This window comes from Salarias fasciatus, chromosome 6, assembly GCF_902148845.1.
Source record: "Salarias fasciatus chromosome 6, fSalaFa1.1, whole genome shotgun sequence".
Classification (NCBI taxonomy): domain Eukaryota; kingdom Metazoa; phylum Chordata; class Actinopteri; order Blenniiformes; family Blenniidae; genus Salarias; species Salarias fasciatus.
This window is the reverse complement of record NC_043750.1, coordinates 19,445,849-19,459,433: the sequence shown is the minus strand read 5'-3', so window position 1 is coordinate 19,459,433 and position 13,585 is coordinate 19,445,849. Positions and strand designations below refer to the sequence as shown.

Genomic DNA, 13,585 nt, shown 5'->3' with positions numbered 1-13,585 from the left:
TTTAGAAAGATAAATCTATCCTATTATCTCACACAGAAATGATCATTTAAACATCTTATATTAAAAATACCATCAAGCTAAACTCTAAATGGTTAAACAAAGCCAGGTAATTTTATTTGTAAAGCCATTTTTACAAATAATTTGTCTGTAATCGCTTTACACAGCATCATAACAACATCCTCTGCCCTTATACCCTCACATCCACTGAGATAAAACTCCCAAGAAAACTCTCAACCACGAATGATGGAAGAAAACTCAGTGTGAGCAACAGAGGAGAGCTCCCCCTGCTGGACGGGCACACTATCAGCAGATGAGACAGACAAGAAAACAGTTTACAACACAGGGAGGACATGCCAAATGAAGACTAAAATATATATTAGCGTCCTCAGTCAGTCTCAGCAACGGAATACATTATGAAAATTATTTATTACACAGTAATTTTTATTTCAAAGTTTTGCTTGTGATTAATTTAATACTTATCGACATCACCCACATTGTTTATCACTTTCTTTATGTGGGACAGTGTTATCCGACTAAACCAAGGGCTGCACATCTGCTTTTATTAACATTAATTGTGAAAAGAAGCTTTAAAAAGAATGTAATCATAATAGACTGTTGAATCGGAAGGCTTTCACTGTGTGTCACAACACACACTTCAGTTCAGCTAAATGTACCTGTGGTGAACGGAGCCTCTCTGGACAGTTAAGTCTGAGCCTCTGCAGTCCTCCTGCAGGCAGTGTCCCATTCTCCAGGGCCTGGTACCTGGCTCTCCACACTTTATGACTTTGTACATTATCAGACAGATGTGATGTTACACCAACACAGTTTCAATAGTAAACATCTGACACACAACAGTTGCGTAATTTCATTACATCACACTATTACACAGACCAGAGAAAAGTCTTGTCGCTGCAGTTATTTTTAATTACATTTGATTACACTCAACTCCAGTGTGCAGAGAACAAATCCACAGACAACAAATGTAATTTGCATTTATGAATAAGAGAAGGAATTTATTTCAAACATTTAAAAAATGAATTGAAAAACAAAGAACAGAATACAACAAAAAAGGTCTGAAAAGGAGCAAGGAATAACAAAACTTATTCAATTTCTGTGTAATATTATTTAGCAGTGTAGTATTGTAAGGCTGGTGTATCTATGTGCAAACTGTAATCCCATTACTCTGTCTCAGGTTGTGGATAAAGGATGCTGTAGTCAAAATGTTGAAGCTCTGAGTCTTCTTGTACTGAGTCGTGGTCTTTGAGGCCCAGATGCTGGGGAGGGGAAGGGCTCCCACTTGAAGCAGGGCTCCAGGACTCCAGGATTCCAACCAGAGCCAAGCTGTTCCTGGTCTTGGTCTTGTTTAGTCCCACCACAGAAAACACACTGCATCTGCACCGGAGTGGGGCAGGACCAGGACCAGCCCTGTGATGGTGACAAACTTCTGGGACAGGTTTAGCCCCATCATCTATGAAGACTGGACAAAGAACAGAGGGAATCAGCTCTTAAATGTTACTGTTTTCTTGTTTTCCTTTCACTGAATCAGCAAACAACAAAGCTGTTCGAGTTCTGTCGTCCTGAGGCGATTTTGATCTTGATAAAACCTGTTCCCTCTTTCCTCCTGCCACTGGCCCTGTCTTATCAAACCTCATGTTGGTTTATTAAACCTACAGGAGTGAACCAGTGACTGTCTCCGAACAGGTTAATATCACAAACAAGTGTATTGTAATTCCCCTTTTTTAACATGTGAAAACAAATCGTTAACAAGTGACCATAAAACTGTTCTTAAGTTCTACACATACAGGACTGTCTCAGAAAATTAGAATATTGTGATAAAGTTCTTTATTTTCTGAAATGCAATTAAAAAAACAAAAATGTCATACATTCTGGATTCATTACAAATCAACTGAGATATTTCAAGCCTTTTATTATTGTAATATTGCTGATTATGGCTTACAGCTTAAGAAATTAATGTGCTTTCAAACTGCACTCTGTGAACAGCCTGCTCTTTGAGAAATGTCTTTTTGTGTCTTCCCCTCCTGATGGAGGGTGTCAATGATGGTCCTCTGGACAGCAGTCAGATCAGCAGTCTTCCCCATACTTGTGATTTAGTTTACTGAACCAAGCTGAGTGTTTTTCAAGGCTCAGGAAACACTTGCAGGTGTTTCGAGTTATTTAGACGATTCAAGTGATTAGTTAAATAGCCTACTAGTATACTTTTCATGATATTCTAATATTTTGAGATAGGATTTTTGAGTTTTCTTAAGCTGTAAGCCATAATCAGCAATATTAAAATAATAAAAGGCTTGAAATATTTCAGTTGATTTGTAATGAATCCAGAATGTATGACATTTTTGTTTTTTTAATTGCATTTCAGAAAATAAAGAACTTTATCACAATATTCTAATTTTCTGAGACAGTCCTGTAGACAGGAATTATTGAATGCATAGTAACTGTAGAGATATGTCTGTTTAGTTTTATTTGATCACATTTCAGCTTGCAAACGAACTCATAAGAACAACAAGTGTATCCCAAAACTGATAAACAATAGTGAATCCTGCTCTGGAGTCCCTGATTGATCAGCATCGATACAGACCAGATGGTCACAAGGAGCAGCGGCTGGAGGACAGAGTGAAGCAGCTTCACTAATTAAGCATGTAACCCTCCGAATAGGGCCCACAAAGCGCTCAAAACGCCTTAAAATGTTCTCACAACAGACATAAACTAATAAGAAAATGTAATTATAACTTTAAGAGCATAAATACTGAAAACACACATACCTGACGGCGTTAGTTCATCTCTGCACGGCCTCTGAGACGAAACTAAACGATCGCGAGTTCACAGGCTGAACAGTAGATCACAGATCACTTTGAGTCGAAATCTAAAACAAGTCCCTGAAAAGACATTTCAGCGGGAGAAAATGGAGGATGTGGCGTGGGAGCGTGTGAATCCGGCCAATGTGTGACAGTTGGCAGCAATTAAATATATATTTTTATAGTTAATTACCACCGCAGAGTGTCGTAAAATACGCCCACTTCTGCGCATGTGCGGGTGCTGACGCATGCGCAGAGGCGTCTGGTACGGATCGTGTTCGGGTACGGATCGGGTACCGACACACGGCATTGAGTGACGGGACTGCGGTGCTGCAGCGACGGAAAGGAGCCAGTGAGCCCGGCGTGAGGATGGTTAAACCCAGCTTGTCAGGTGTTCCGACGTGTCAGCATACTCCTCAGATCAGCATACCCCAGAGAAGCCAGTCGGTGCTGGTAAATTAGCTGGTCAACAGCGGTTCACTACGGCAACTCTACCTGGACGAGACACGGTACTTCTGACAGGCTGGCTCGTGCTCGTGAGGCTAGCTGGACTTCACTCAGCAAGGTTGCGGGATTATTATGCTAATTTATCTGTTAAATGTTCAACAGTCCCGTGTCAGACCTCGAAAACCAGCAATCCTCCAGTGTTTCTTAATGTCTGTAAGATGAGTACTTATAAAATCTTTCTATCTGCTTTATCTGTGGATAGTTCCCCAGTCTTGAAGCTAGTTAGCTAGCCGTTAGCTCCATCGTGTTGTTAGCATGGACGGTAAACAATCAGGGTCGAAACAGGTCGTAACCTTCACAGTGTCTCATGTACGCTTCTTACAGAGTATGATGGATATTTCTTCTAGTGAAGGAGTTTAAACGTTATTACTGTTTACAAGGAATAAAAAATACAGTACGTTATGATGCTAACGATGTTCACACTATCTGTCCTGAAATGTCCTTACACACCACACACACACACAAAACACAAACACACACACATCCGTCTCCTAATAATGTTACATATATATCATGTGAGCACAGAGGAGTTCCACGATCGCAAAAAATTAATTAAATTATCATGTCTTTGTCCATTAAATTGAATACAGCCAGCCTCTGGCTGACACATTTCACAGGAGAATTAAAGAATGTTTATTAAGAAAGGCATGCATTTAATGAGACCACAGGCTGTACTTCTGTTCTCAGTTGTACAATAATAAGTAGCAGGTGATTCATATAGTAAAGTATTAGTTTGTGTATTTGGACTCCAATCAATAAAATCTAAACATGTGATGCTTAATCTAAATACTCAGATGATATATATTTTAAAGAAAATGAAAGAGGTGTTATGTTGATAAATGATATAGTTCAGCAGAGTTTGGAACCCACTGAAACAGAGACAGAAACATGCTCAGTGTTTGTTTGTTTCCTGTTTGCAGAACCCTGCCAGTCTTTGGATGGAGTCAGCACCCAGATCCTTACTGCTTTGTGTCGTCACAGCGTGGGACCTCAGGGTCAGGACTTCCGCTCATCCTGCCACTCAGCCAGGTGAAAAATGGTCAAATATTTCTGTAGCAGCACAGACATCAGGAGCGCCTGGGACCACGTCGTCTCTGCTTTTTGGCAGAGGTACCCCAACCCATTCAGGTACTGACTTTTTAGATGCGGTTTTCAGCTCACCTATCTTTTCTGCATATGTCAGATTATTTAGAGTTTTGTTAAGAGCATTTCTTCACTGATGGAAGTGGAAATTCTTTACCACTGAAGGGTTGCACAGTCATTTATGGTCTTCTGACTTTGGCGATACCACAGTTTAATGACAGCTTGTGGTTTGGAGTGACACATTTTGCAAACAGTCAGATGAACCGCAGTTCAATTTGTTGTTTTGTAATGTGTGTCCGAAATGCATATTCCAGAAAACCCTGTCAGTGTACAGAGTGTTCTGGGTCTGTGTGTGTTTACTCAAAGCAAAACTATGTACTGTACACACCCAGGACCAGACCACAGTTGAAAAAGAGAACTTCAGCACATCAGAGAAGTAAAAGTACGAAGTGGCCCAAATTCAACTGCTTTCCTCATAATCTGATTTTTTTAATTTTTATTTTTAAATCCTATGTGAACATCACCTACAGCTGTGAACACAGCGAACTGTTTGGCACCTCATCTTCCTCCGCTCGTGAGGGGGGCTTTATGCTCAGTGACACTGTCGTCTGATGGCGGTCACATTTAAACTGCAACATGAAGAGACGCGCATGAAAGATAATCGATGTCACATGAGGCTCTGAAGGCAGAAGCACCAATGAGACTAATAAATGTAGCTTGAGGTGAAACATTGTTTAAAAAAGGAGTCTGCAACCTGCCACATGTGGCTCTTCAGCCACTGTGTAGCGGCTCCCTGAAGCTTTCAGAATAGTGTTTCGAAAGAACTTATGTTTTAATTTTTGTTTTGTTTTCATTCCACAACTGATCTCATCTTCAGGCTAAAACAGAATAGATAGATTTGGTAAAAATGGGAGTAAAAAAATGTGTCAAACTGAAACAGCAAGAACGATCAGGCTGAAATGATTAAATTGCTTGTGCGACTTTTTTTTTTTTCAGGAAAGGAAAAAAAAAAGATAAAAGGAGCAAGGAGGGGAGGGAGAAAAAATTAAGAGAATAAAAAGAAGGAATTGGCTCACATAGCTCAAACTGCTCTACAATTCAGAGCACACAGCAGCTGCAAACAGTTAAATGGCTACAGTGAAAAAGAATACAGCTTATGGCCAGTAAAGCCAAAAAGCAATAAAATGTTTCTAAATATTTCACTTCAGGAATGCTGCCTCAGTTTTTGTATGTATAGCTTTTTTTTTTTTTTTTTTTTTTTTTTTTTGTCCTTTTTCTCAACTTCAGATAATTATCATATATTTGTGGCTCCAGACACATTTATTTGTTGGTAACTCTTGAAAACAGCTGTTCGGTCTTGAAGGCTGCAGACCGCTGTTTGAAATGGTAGATAGAGTGATCTCAGACCAATACGACGCTGAACATTGTCCACGTCTGTGTGCCGATCAGCACCCATGTTCTCACCGAGGACGTGGTTTACCGGGAGGTAACGCGGACCACCGGCTCCTCTCCAGACGCCTCCTGATGAAGACGAACCGGCTGCCCCGCTGGGGCGAGCGATTCTTTCCCTCCGGCATGGCCCGCTCAGTCTACATCATCGAGGACTCCATCGGGACCCCGTCAACCGGAGCCTGACCACCTACACCTGCAACCTCAACCACACTACTCTCATGGTCTGCGGCGGCTGCGTTCCCTTTGAAACAATACACATCTCTGCCGTTTACCATCTTTCATTTGTGTCGTATCCATGAGAGGTAACACACTTAACCACAGCTCGTTTCCGCTTTAATCCCTCTCACAACAGTCTGTCGAGGAGCGCTGTGTTTTCCAAGACTCGGCGGAGCAGCCAGGAACGACCCTCCTGAAACGGGAGGCCTGGATCTCCTCGGGCATTTATGGCTTCTCCAAACCGATCCAGGTACACACTGCAGCTACACAGTGTATTCCAGTCAGCCACCTCCGAGGATTTACACACTAAACGGCTCCGAATCACATTTAGTAGACAGGAATTCATCAGCAGTAAAATGATTGTCAGAAAACATGAATCCACTTCCAATAGCAGTGATAGTGTGTTGATTCACATAGAAACAAAGCAGGTTTTTGATTTATAGTTGGATTGATCTCCACACTTCACTATTATTATTATTATTATTATTATTTTTCAGTTCAGCCTTCGGTTGCTGTTTATCAGGTTGGTAACGCTGCGAGCCAGTCTCATGAAAACAAGCCGAAACAAGCGAGCTTCTCTTCACAGTAAATTGGAAACTATTACCATAACAACATGACTCGATGGAAATGAGCACAGAATATGAAATAAAGAAAGATGGTTGAGAAAAATGTGCTTTTTAAAACAAAACTGAACAGATTTAGACACGAGTCTGTTGTTCACCAAGTGGACCTGAGATGTTGTTCTTGTTAATTGCAATATTATCCTGAATCTACATTTACTTAAAAAAAATGATAATAATTGATGCACTCACCATTCTTATTTAATTCCAGGACTTGAAAGCAATGTGGGAAGCGTGTTACTTTTCTACATCTGGTTTCCTGTAAATAAGACAATAAAATAAATGTTTTGATCTTGCTGTCACATCGGAATTTGAAATTAAAGTCTTTCAATCGGTATCTTTTTAATCAGATTCATACCAATGCACATCCACTAATGGTATCAAAGCACTCCTAAATGATCTGGCTTTAATCGCATCTAAGAGTGCAGAAGCTAAGTATTTAGTTCTTTTTTTTTTAAACTGCAGAGGGTACATGCAGGATTTTAAAGCCTTTCGTTTGGTGTGTCACTCATTTCAAGCGTCGGAGCAGAGGGAGTCGGCGTGCCGCTGCCAAAATAAAGAAGGTGGGAGAAGAAATGAAATCAAGCCTATAAATATGTCAACCTAAAACTGTTATTATTAGATACGGAAGATGCCAGGCTTGCTTGATATCCCCGGAGAGCTGAGGAGATTGTTAGCTGGACCTTTTTTTCCCCAAGACGTCTCCCCCGTGTGAAGCCGTTTCCTGTTCTGTCTGTTCCCAGGAGTTCGGATTGGCTCGCTTCAAGAGCAACCAGGTGAGGCCATGAAGGGCCTGGAATACGCCGTGTCCAACTTACAGGGTACGTCCGCCTCACGTTGTCGCCGCACGTGCGCTCCTGCAGGAGAGGAGCGCACAGGAAAAAGCAGAGGGAAACAAAGGGATTATTTTTAACCGTTGCCATTTCGGGAAAAGGAGAGAACTTAGAAAGGAAGCGCCGGTTTCCCTCCTCAAAACACTGAACTGTGACACATGAGCCGCTATTTACATTTACATTTTTCTATTTATACGTTTAATACTTATTCCCTAGTTGATGACGCCGTATTTGGAAGTAATTTAATTGTCTCTTTGATGTTTAAATAAGTCGATACTGCAGAAAAGAGCGAAGCGTTAATGAAACGGGGCAGAGCCGCGCTCGCTGGAAGCTCGGCGGTGCGACAGATTGTGTTGTGCTGATGCAGCATACTGTTGGCTGAAGGGTGTTTTCCCGTGGTTGTGACTCTGTCCTGTTGCCCCTTTGTTGACGGCGCCGCAGGAATTGGCATCAGGCTGAGCGTGGTGGTGAGTATGTTAGGAGCGGGGCGTCCATCTGCCGTCCCGATGCGAGTACCAGCCTCGCTCAGTAGCCCGAGTAGCGGAGCTAGTGGCCCGATTCCCGCTCTGCAGACTGCAGGCGCTTTTGCTTAGAAGTAGACGATGTGATGTTGTTTGTCCCTGGTGGTTTTAATATTTTAGAAGCATATTTACTTTATTTTACTATGCACAGCGAATTATGACCACATTAGAAAAAAATGAGCTTTTTATTTATTTTTTTATTTTTTTAAAGTAGCTCTTTAGAAATGGAGACATGTACCGAGAAAAAAATTTAAACATGAAACAGTTAAAGATTATGGTAACCTCTTTCTCGCTACATGCCCAGAAAATCAGTTTGCTATTTTAGATTTTGCATGGAAATCCTGAACCTGACTTTGTGATTTAACTTTTACTAAAAGTATTCCTGAGGATTGTTTTGCTTTCAGATCACATTATGTTTACAAATCACAAGTGCAGTGATTAAATATCACTGTGTCATCATTTAGATTTAATATTCAACCAGAATACGGTAATAGTCAACACTTCAGTGAAGTGGATGCTGATCCAAAGCGGCGTCACCTCCCCGTGTGGCCATGGTGTGGCAGTATAGTCCCCCCTGCTTCTGTCATGCTGGGATGGGAGATGGCGAAGGGGGTGAAGAGGAGAGCTGCAGAGCCTTGTCATGGACGAAACAGCTCAAATCTGTCGGTCTGTAGCTGAGCTTTCTGCCGTCGGTTCTCCTCTCGAGAGCCGCCTCCGTCCCGAAACATGTTGCCGTGAACAAACCGTCAATTAGCGCCGCGGCTGTCGCGAGCCGCCGGAGGAGCCCTGAGTACAGGCTGACGCAAAACTAGGAAATGAGTTCACGCAAGTTTTCAAAGAAGTTGATCCTGGTAATTATCCGGGCTAATTAGGGCCGCGCTGTGCTGGACTGAGCCGAGATGTGCGAGAGAGGATGCATCTGCTGGGAGAAAGGCCTGCTGGTACCGCCGCTCTGAATGCTGGATCCTGGGATTTTAATCACACTGATTATTCCTGCGTTATTTTGATCAGTAGCAGATGGTGTTTAAAACCATATTCAGGGAGGCTTCAGTAGTGCTCATCGCACAAGAACGGCAGATCGTGATTTGTTTAGCAGAGAGAATTTCACTTTGTGAAGCCGAGGATCACCATGTGGAGTTTGCATGTTTCTTCCCACAGTCCCAAAACATGTTTGGGGGGATTCTGTGAACTCTCCAAGGTGTTGCTCTAAATGAACAGCGATTGACTCCAGCTTAGATTAGAGGAGGAACGCGGTTGTAGAGGTTGGCAGTTTTATGAGAACAGTTCTCATGTCCCCCTGTGTGCACGTGGGTTTCCTCCCAGAGCCCAAAGATATGCATGTTTTTTGTTGTCGAAGTTATTAATGCGATTCAACAATGTTACTATTCAGAAAGTAAACATGTCAGAAACCTCCAGAAACGTCTGGCCGATGTCGCCTCCTCACGTGCAGGAAGAGGCTCGGTGGAAATCTGCCGCTCGGCGGCGGCGGCGGAGGAAGCGGCTTGTCTGCACCCCCCCCCCCCCCGTCACATGCCGGGGAAGTCGCTCTGTTGTGACTCTGGTTGTTTTCATGTGAGGTTGAGGGTTCACAGTCAGGACAGACGCAAATAGACTCCATTTAGCCCGTGGCGCTGGATCCAGCGCGAGGCAGTTCATGGCAGCATACGGACGAGGGAGGTGCTCTCTCTCTCTCTCTCTCTCTTTCAGAGTTTTTCGAAAACACTGCTCCCTCCTGACTATTTCAGGAAAGTCGTCTTTCATTTTACTTGCGTTCGTCTGTCACTGAGGCATCGGGACGGTTTAATCTTAGCAACTCGTGAACCGAGACTGTCTGAAAGCCACAGAGACGAAAGAACTTTACAGATCGAACTGCTCAAAAAAGTCTGAAGGTTTCTAAACAGACGTCTGTACTGAGAGGAGCAGACTGCTGCCACAGCAGCGTCTGAGCAGTAAATATAAAGCTGAAGTCTGCAGATGCTTGTCCAGAGAAAAGCAGCAACACTGTTGAAACAATTGTTGAAGAAACAGACCGTTAAGGGGCAGAATAGAGATCCCATTTTGCAAAACTTTGATAAAACAATATTATCGTCCATAGTTGTTAAACTGGAGAAAACCATGAGAAAAACCCTCATGTGCACTGGAAGAACATGCAAACTCCACACAGGAAGTGCCTCAAGCGCAGACATGACCAGAGGATGATAGCCCCGTAAGATTAACTCCCCCGTCGCTGGACGAGGCGATCTTCCATCAGGTGTTCTGTGTGCGTTTGGTTTCCTCACCCAGTCTGGTCTCCGGCTCTGGTTCGACAGGAGAGGCGCCCCAGCGGCTGCTCAGGGACACCGTGAAGGACGCGTCGGAGAAGGCCAAGGAGGCGGCCAAGAGCCTGGCTTCGGCCGCCGCCGGCCCACAGAAGCCCCGGCAGTACGTGTGAGACGCCATCGCCTCGACGCCCGATTTACGTCCTCTGTGGACCCGGACTCCGTTCCATTACCTCTGCTGTCGGGATGAAAGTGCCGCCGTCGGTGCAGTTTGTTCTCTCTCAGGTCTGAAGCCTTTTGTACGAAACCGGCCTGCCTTTCGGAGCCGCAGCGTCTCCTGCTGCTTTACCTGCGTTCGCTGTGAAGGTCGGGTTTCCGTCTGTTGTTGTAGAGGATTTAAAATGACGTCTCTTCACTGTTCTCAGCATTATTCTAGGATCTTTTAGAGTTTTTGCATCATTGGTGATTCTGTTCGTACATACTTGTCCAGCCAAACATTCACATTAGACCAAATCATCATACTGTGACTGTCAGAAAAGATCACAATTCAGTGGTTCAAGGTGTGTGTGGGTGTGTGCGTGCCTAGGCAATGTTCATGCAGCAAAAAAAGAACTTATTTTTGAAAAAAAAATATAGGTTTTGTATTGAAAGAGACATGCAAAGTTGAAACCATCTGCACACAGTGTGTGTTTGCTCACTCATTATCCTGTAATAGTGCAATAGTGCACGTGTAATTAGAGCGTGTACGTGTTCCCAGCAGCGAGCCCGTGCTGACTCATCCAGAATCGCTACAGACCGGAGTGACTCGCATTAAAAAATAAAAACTCAGAATGAGCAGAGCCTTCATGTCTCTGCATCACGTTATGTGATGTGATGAAGCTGGAGTTTCGTCTGTGAAGCAAAAACCATTTCAGTCCGCTTGTCGATGCACATGAAGCTTGTTCAGTGATAGAAACTATATTGTGAATATTTCAGTGATTGCATTCCCTCGAATGGAGACCCGTTATGACGATTTCCATCCGTTTTGTACTCTGGAACTTTTCTAGTGTAACTTTTGCATGAGTTAAATTAATGTAAAGATATTTATTTATGTGTTTACCGGCGACAGTTGAGCCTGTTGTGTCGGCCTGCTTCGTAGAAGCATGTGTGCATGCAACCGGCATGCTGTGTGGTGGTTGTAATTTGACACCAGCCTCAAGACTCAGATGAGGTTTTCCAACCTGAGCGTCCACAGCCCGATATTCCAACGTCAAACTGTGTCCAACAGAAAATATGGAAATGTATAAAATGTATACTTATAGATGATACTGACTGATTTTAGTGCAAGATTTCAAATATATTAAAAAGAAAAAAAGAATGTTGTAAAATTACATTTATATAAGATCTGAGTTGGATTTAAACCTGTATTGCACTGCAAGCAAAAATATTTGATTTTCATGTTTGTGATTTATTTTTTTTTCCAAATTGAGCTTCAATAAAAGTTGATAAGTTCTTGTTTGAATTGTGACTCCTGGTTTGTGTCTCTGCAGTCGCAGCAATGCAGAATGAACCCTGACCGTTGATATCAGTCCATGTGCCAGCAGCTGCATGAGCCCAACAGGAAGCCACACGAGATTCGAGCAGTCACATCTGCATTTTCCTGATTCTTTGTTTTGCGTGAACGGCTCGTCGACGTTTTCTTTGCAACTTCCCCGCCCAGAGAGCAGCAGCAGCAGGAACGAGGCGCCGACGGCTTTATGTATAAAACATTTTAATTATATTACAATGAGAGAATGCACAATACCTTCAAGTGTTTGCTCAAATGTAGCCAGCACCAGGTAGTCGTGTACACACACTCATACACACAAAAACAAAAAAAAAAAAAGGAACTTATATAACATCTTCTGAATGCATATTACACATCCGCTAAAAAGGAACATATTCACAGGTCTCTGGCACAGAACTCTCCCTACTCTGCACAGTATATCAGCCCAAACACTGTTCCTCCTCCTCATAATCATCCTCTCTAAGCTCCAAGCCAGTCCGGCCTCTCGGTTGTGGTTGGTGGTGTGACCCTCGCCGAGTGTGACTCAGGAGAGACACCGATACGTGAAGATGCACCGTCGGGGAGAAAAGACAAAAGAAGGCCGAAGTGCGGAAAGTGGAAAAGCCGAGCTAAAGCCTACAGGTAGTTAAAGCTATTACTCTGGAGTTACATACAGGAGCTCCTATTGATCGATTAAAAGTGACTATTGATTTGGCAGGATGAACATTTTGTGGAAGTCACTGTCCCATTTATGTATCTTTTTTGTGTGTGTTGTTTTTGAGCACCTTTGATCAGAAGGCTCGGGGTGAGAGGCGGCTCAGTGCAGATGAAGAGTCTGGATGGTCGTCTAGCTGCACTTCTCGGCCTGCTGAGCCCCCCTGAACTCTTGTGCTCTTAGAAAACCCGAACACACTGACTCACAATCTCTGTGCAGCAGCAACACGGGGTAAAATATCAAATCTCATCCGCGCTCGCTCCGAACTCTCCATAATTTCACTTTAGCAGGAATTCATTTAATAATCCCAGACCTCCATATTTGCCTCAGTTATAAATTTTTCTCTCTCCACTGGGTTTAAAAACAAAAACAACCGTAACTGATTAACAGTCTTCATTTACTGGTACAATCTCTACTCTTTTTTTTAAGAAAATAACTTTTTCCAAGGCACATCATTAAAAGAATTTCCATGAACACCCTCCACCCGACGCTCAAACTTAATGTTAACATTTTCTGTTATCTGCTTGTAAAACGCTCCTGGTGTGTGTACGTGTGTGTGTGCTACGTTTATTTTTCAATGATGCCACTGAAAAATTATAATCTCATATCCGGCCCCGAGCTCGTCCCGTTCGCTCCGCCTACACGTCACGTTTCTTACCGGGAGGTTCTGTGCAAGAGAATATTTTTTCCATGCCATTAAAATGGTTTACTCAGTTGTTCATTTGACCGACAAACTGAAAAAAGGACATTTTTGCTACACACACAATCATGTACAAATTATTTGACATGAATGTAAACTCTTGATGACAAAAAAAAAAAACAAAAAAACAGCTTTTCAAAAAACAAATTTCTCATCTCTGGTTAGTTTTTCTTTCTTTTTTTTCCTCCTGCAGTGTATGGAGAGAGTGCAGATAGGAGGTAAAAAAAACAAAAAACAAACATAAAACAAAAGAGTTGGTCACCAAAAATGCACCACAGAGTCGAAAGCAAAACCACCCGCTTGTTTGAAAAACCCTGCCCCCCCCCCTCAGAAAGCACACGA

General features: G+C 42.8%; 1 pseudogene; it reads left to right on the top strand.

Annotated features, from left to right (window-relative positions):
• The first annotated feature begins 4,355 nt into the window (after positions 1-4,355).
• LOC115390072 (PRELI domain-containing protein 1, mitochondrial-like) lies at positions 4,356-11,804 on the top strand (annotated as a pseudogene).
• Positions 11,805-13,585: the final 1,781 nt, after the last annotated feature.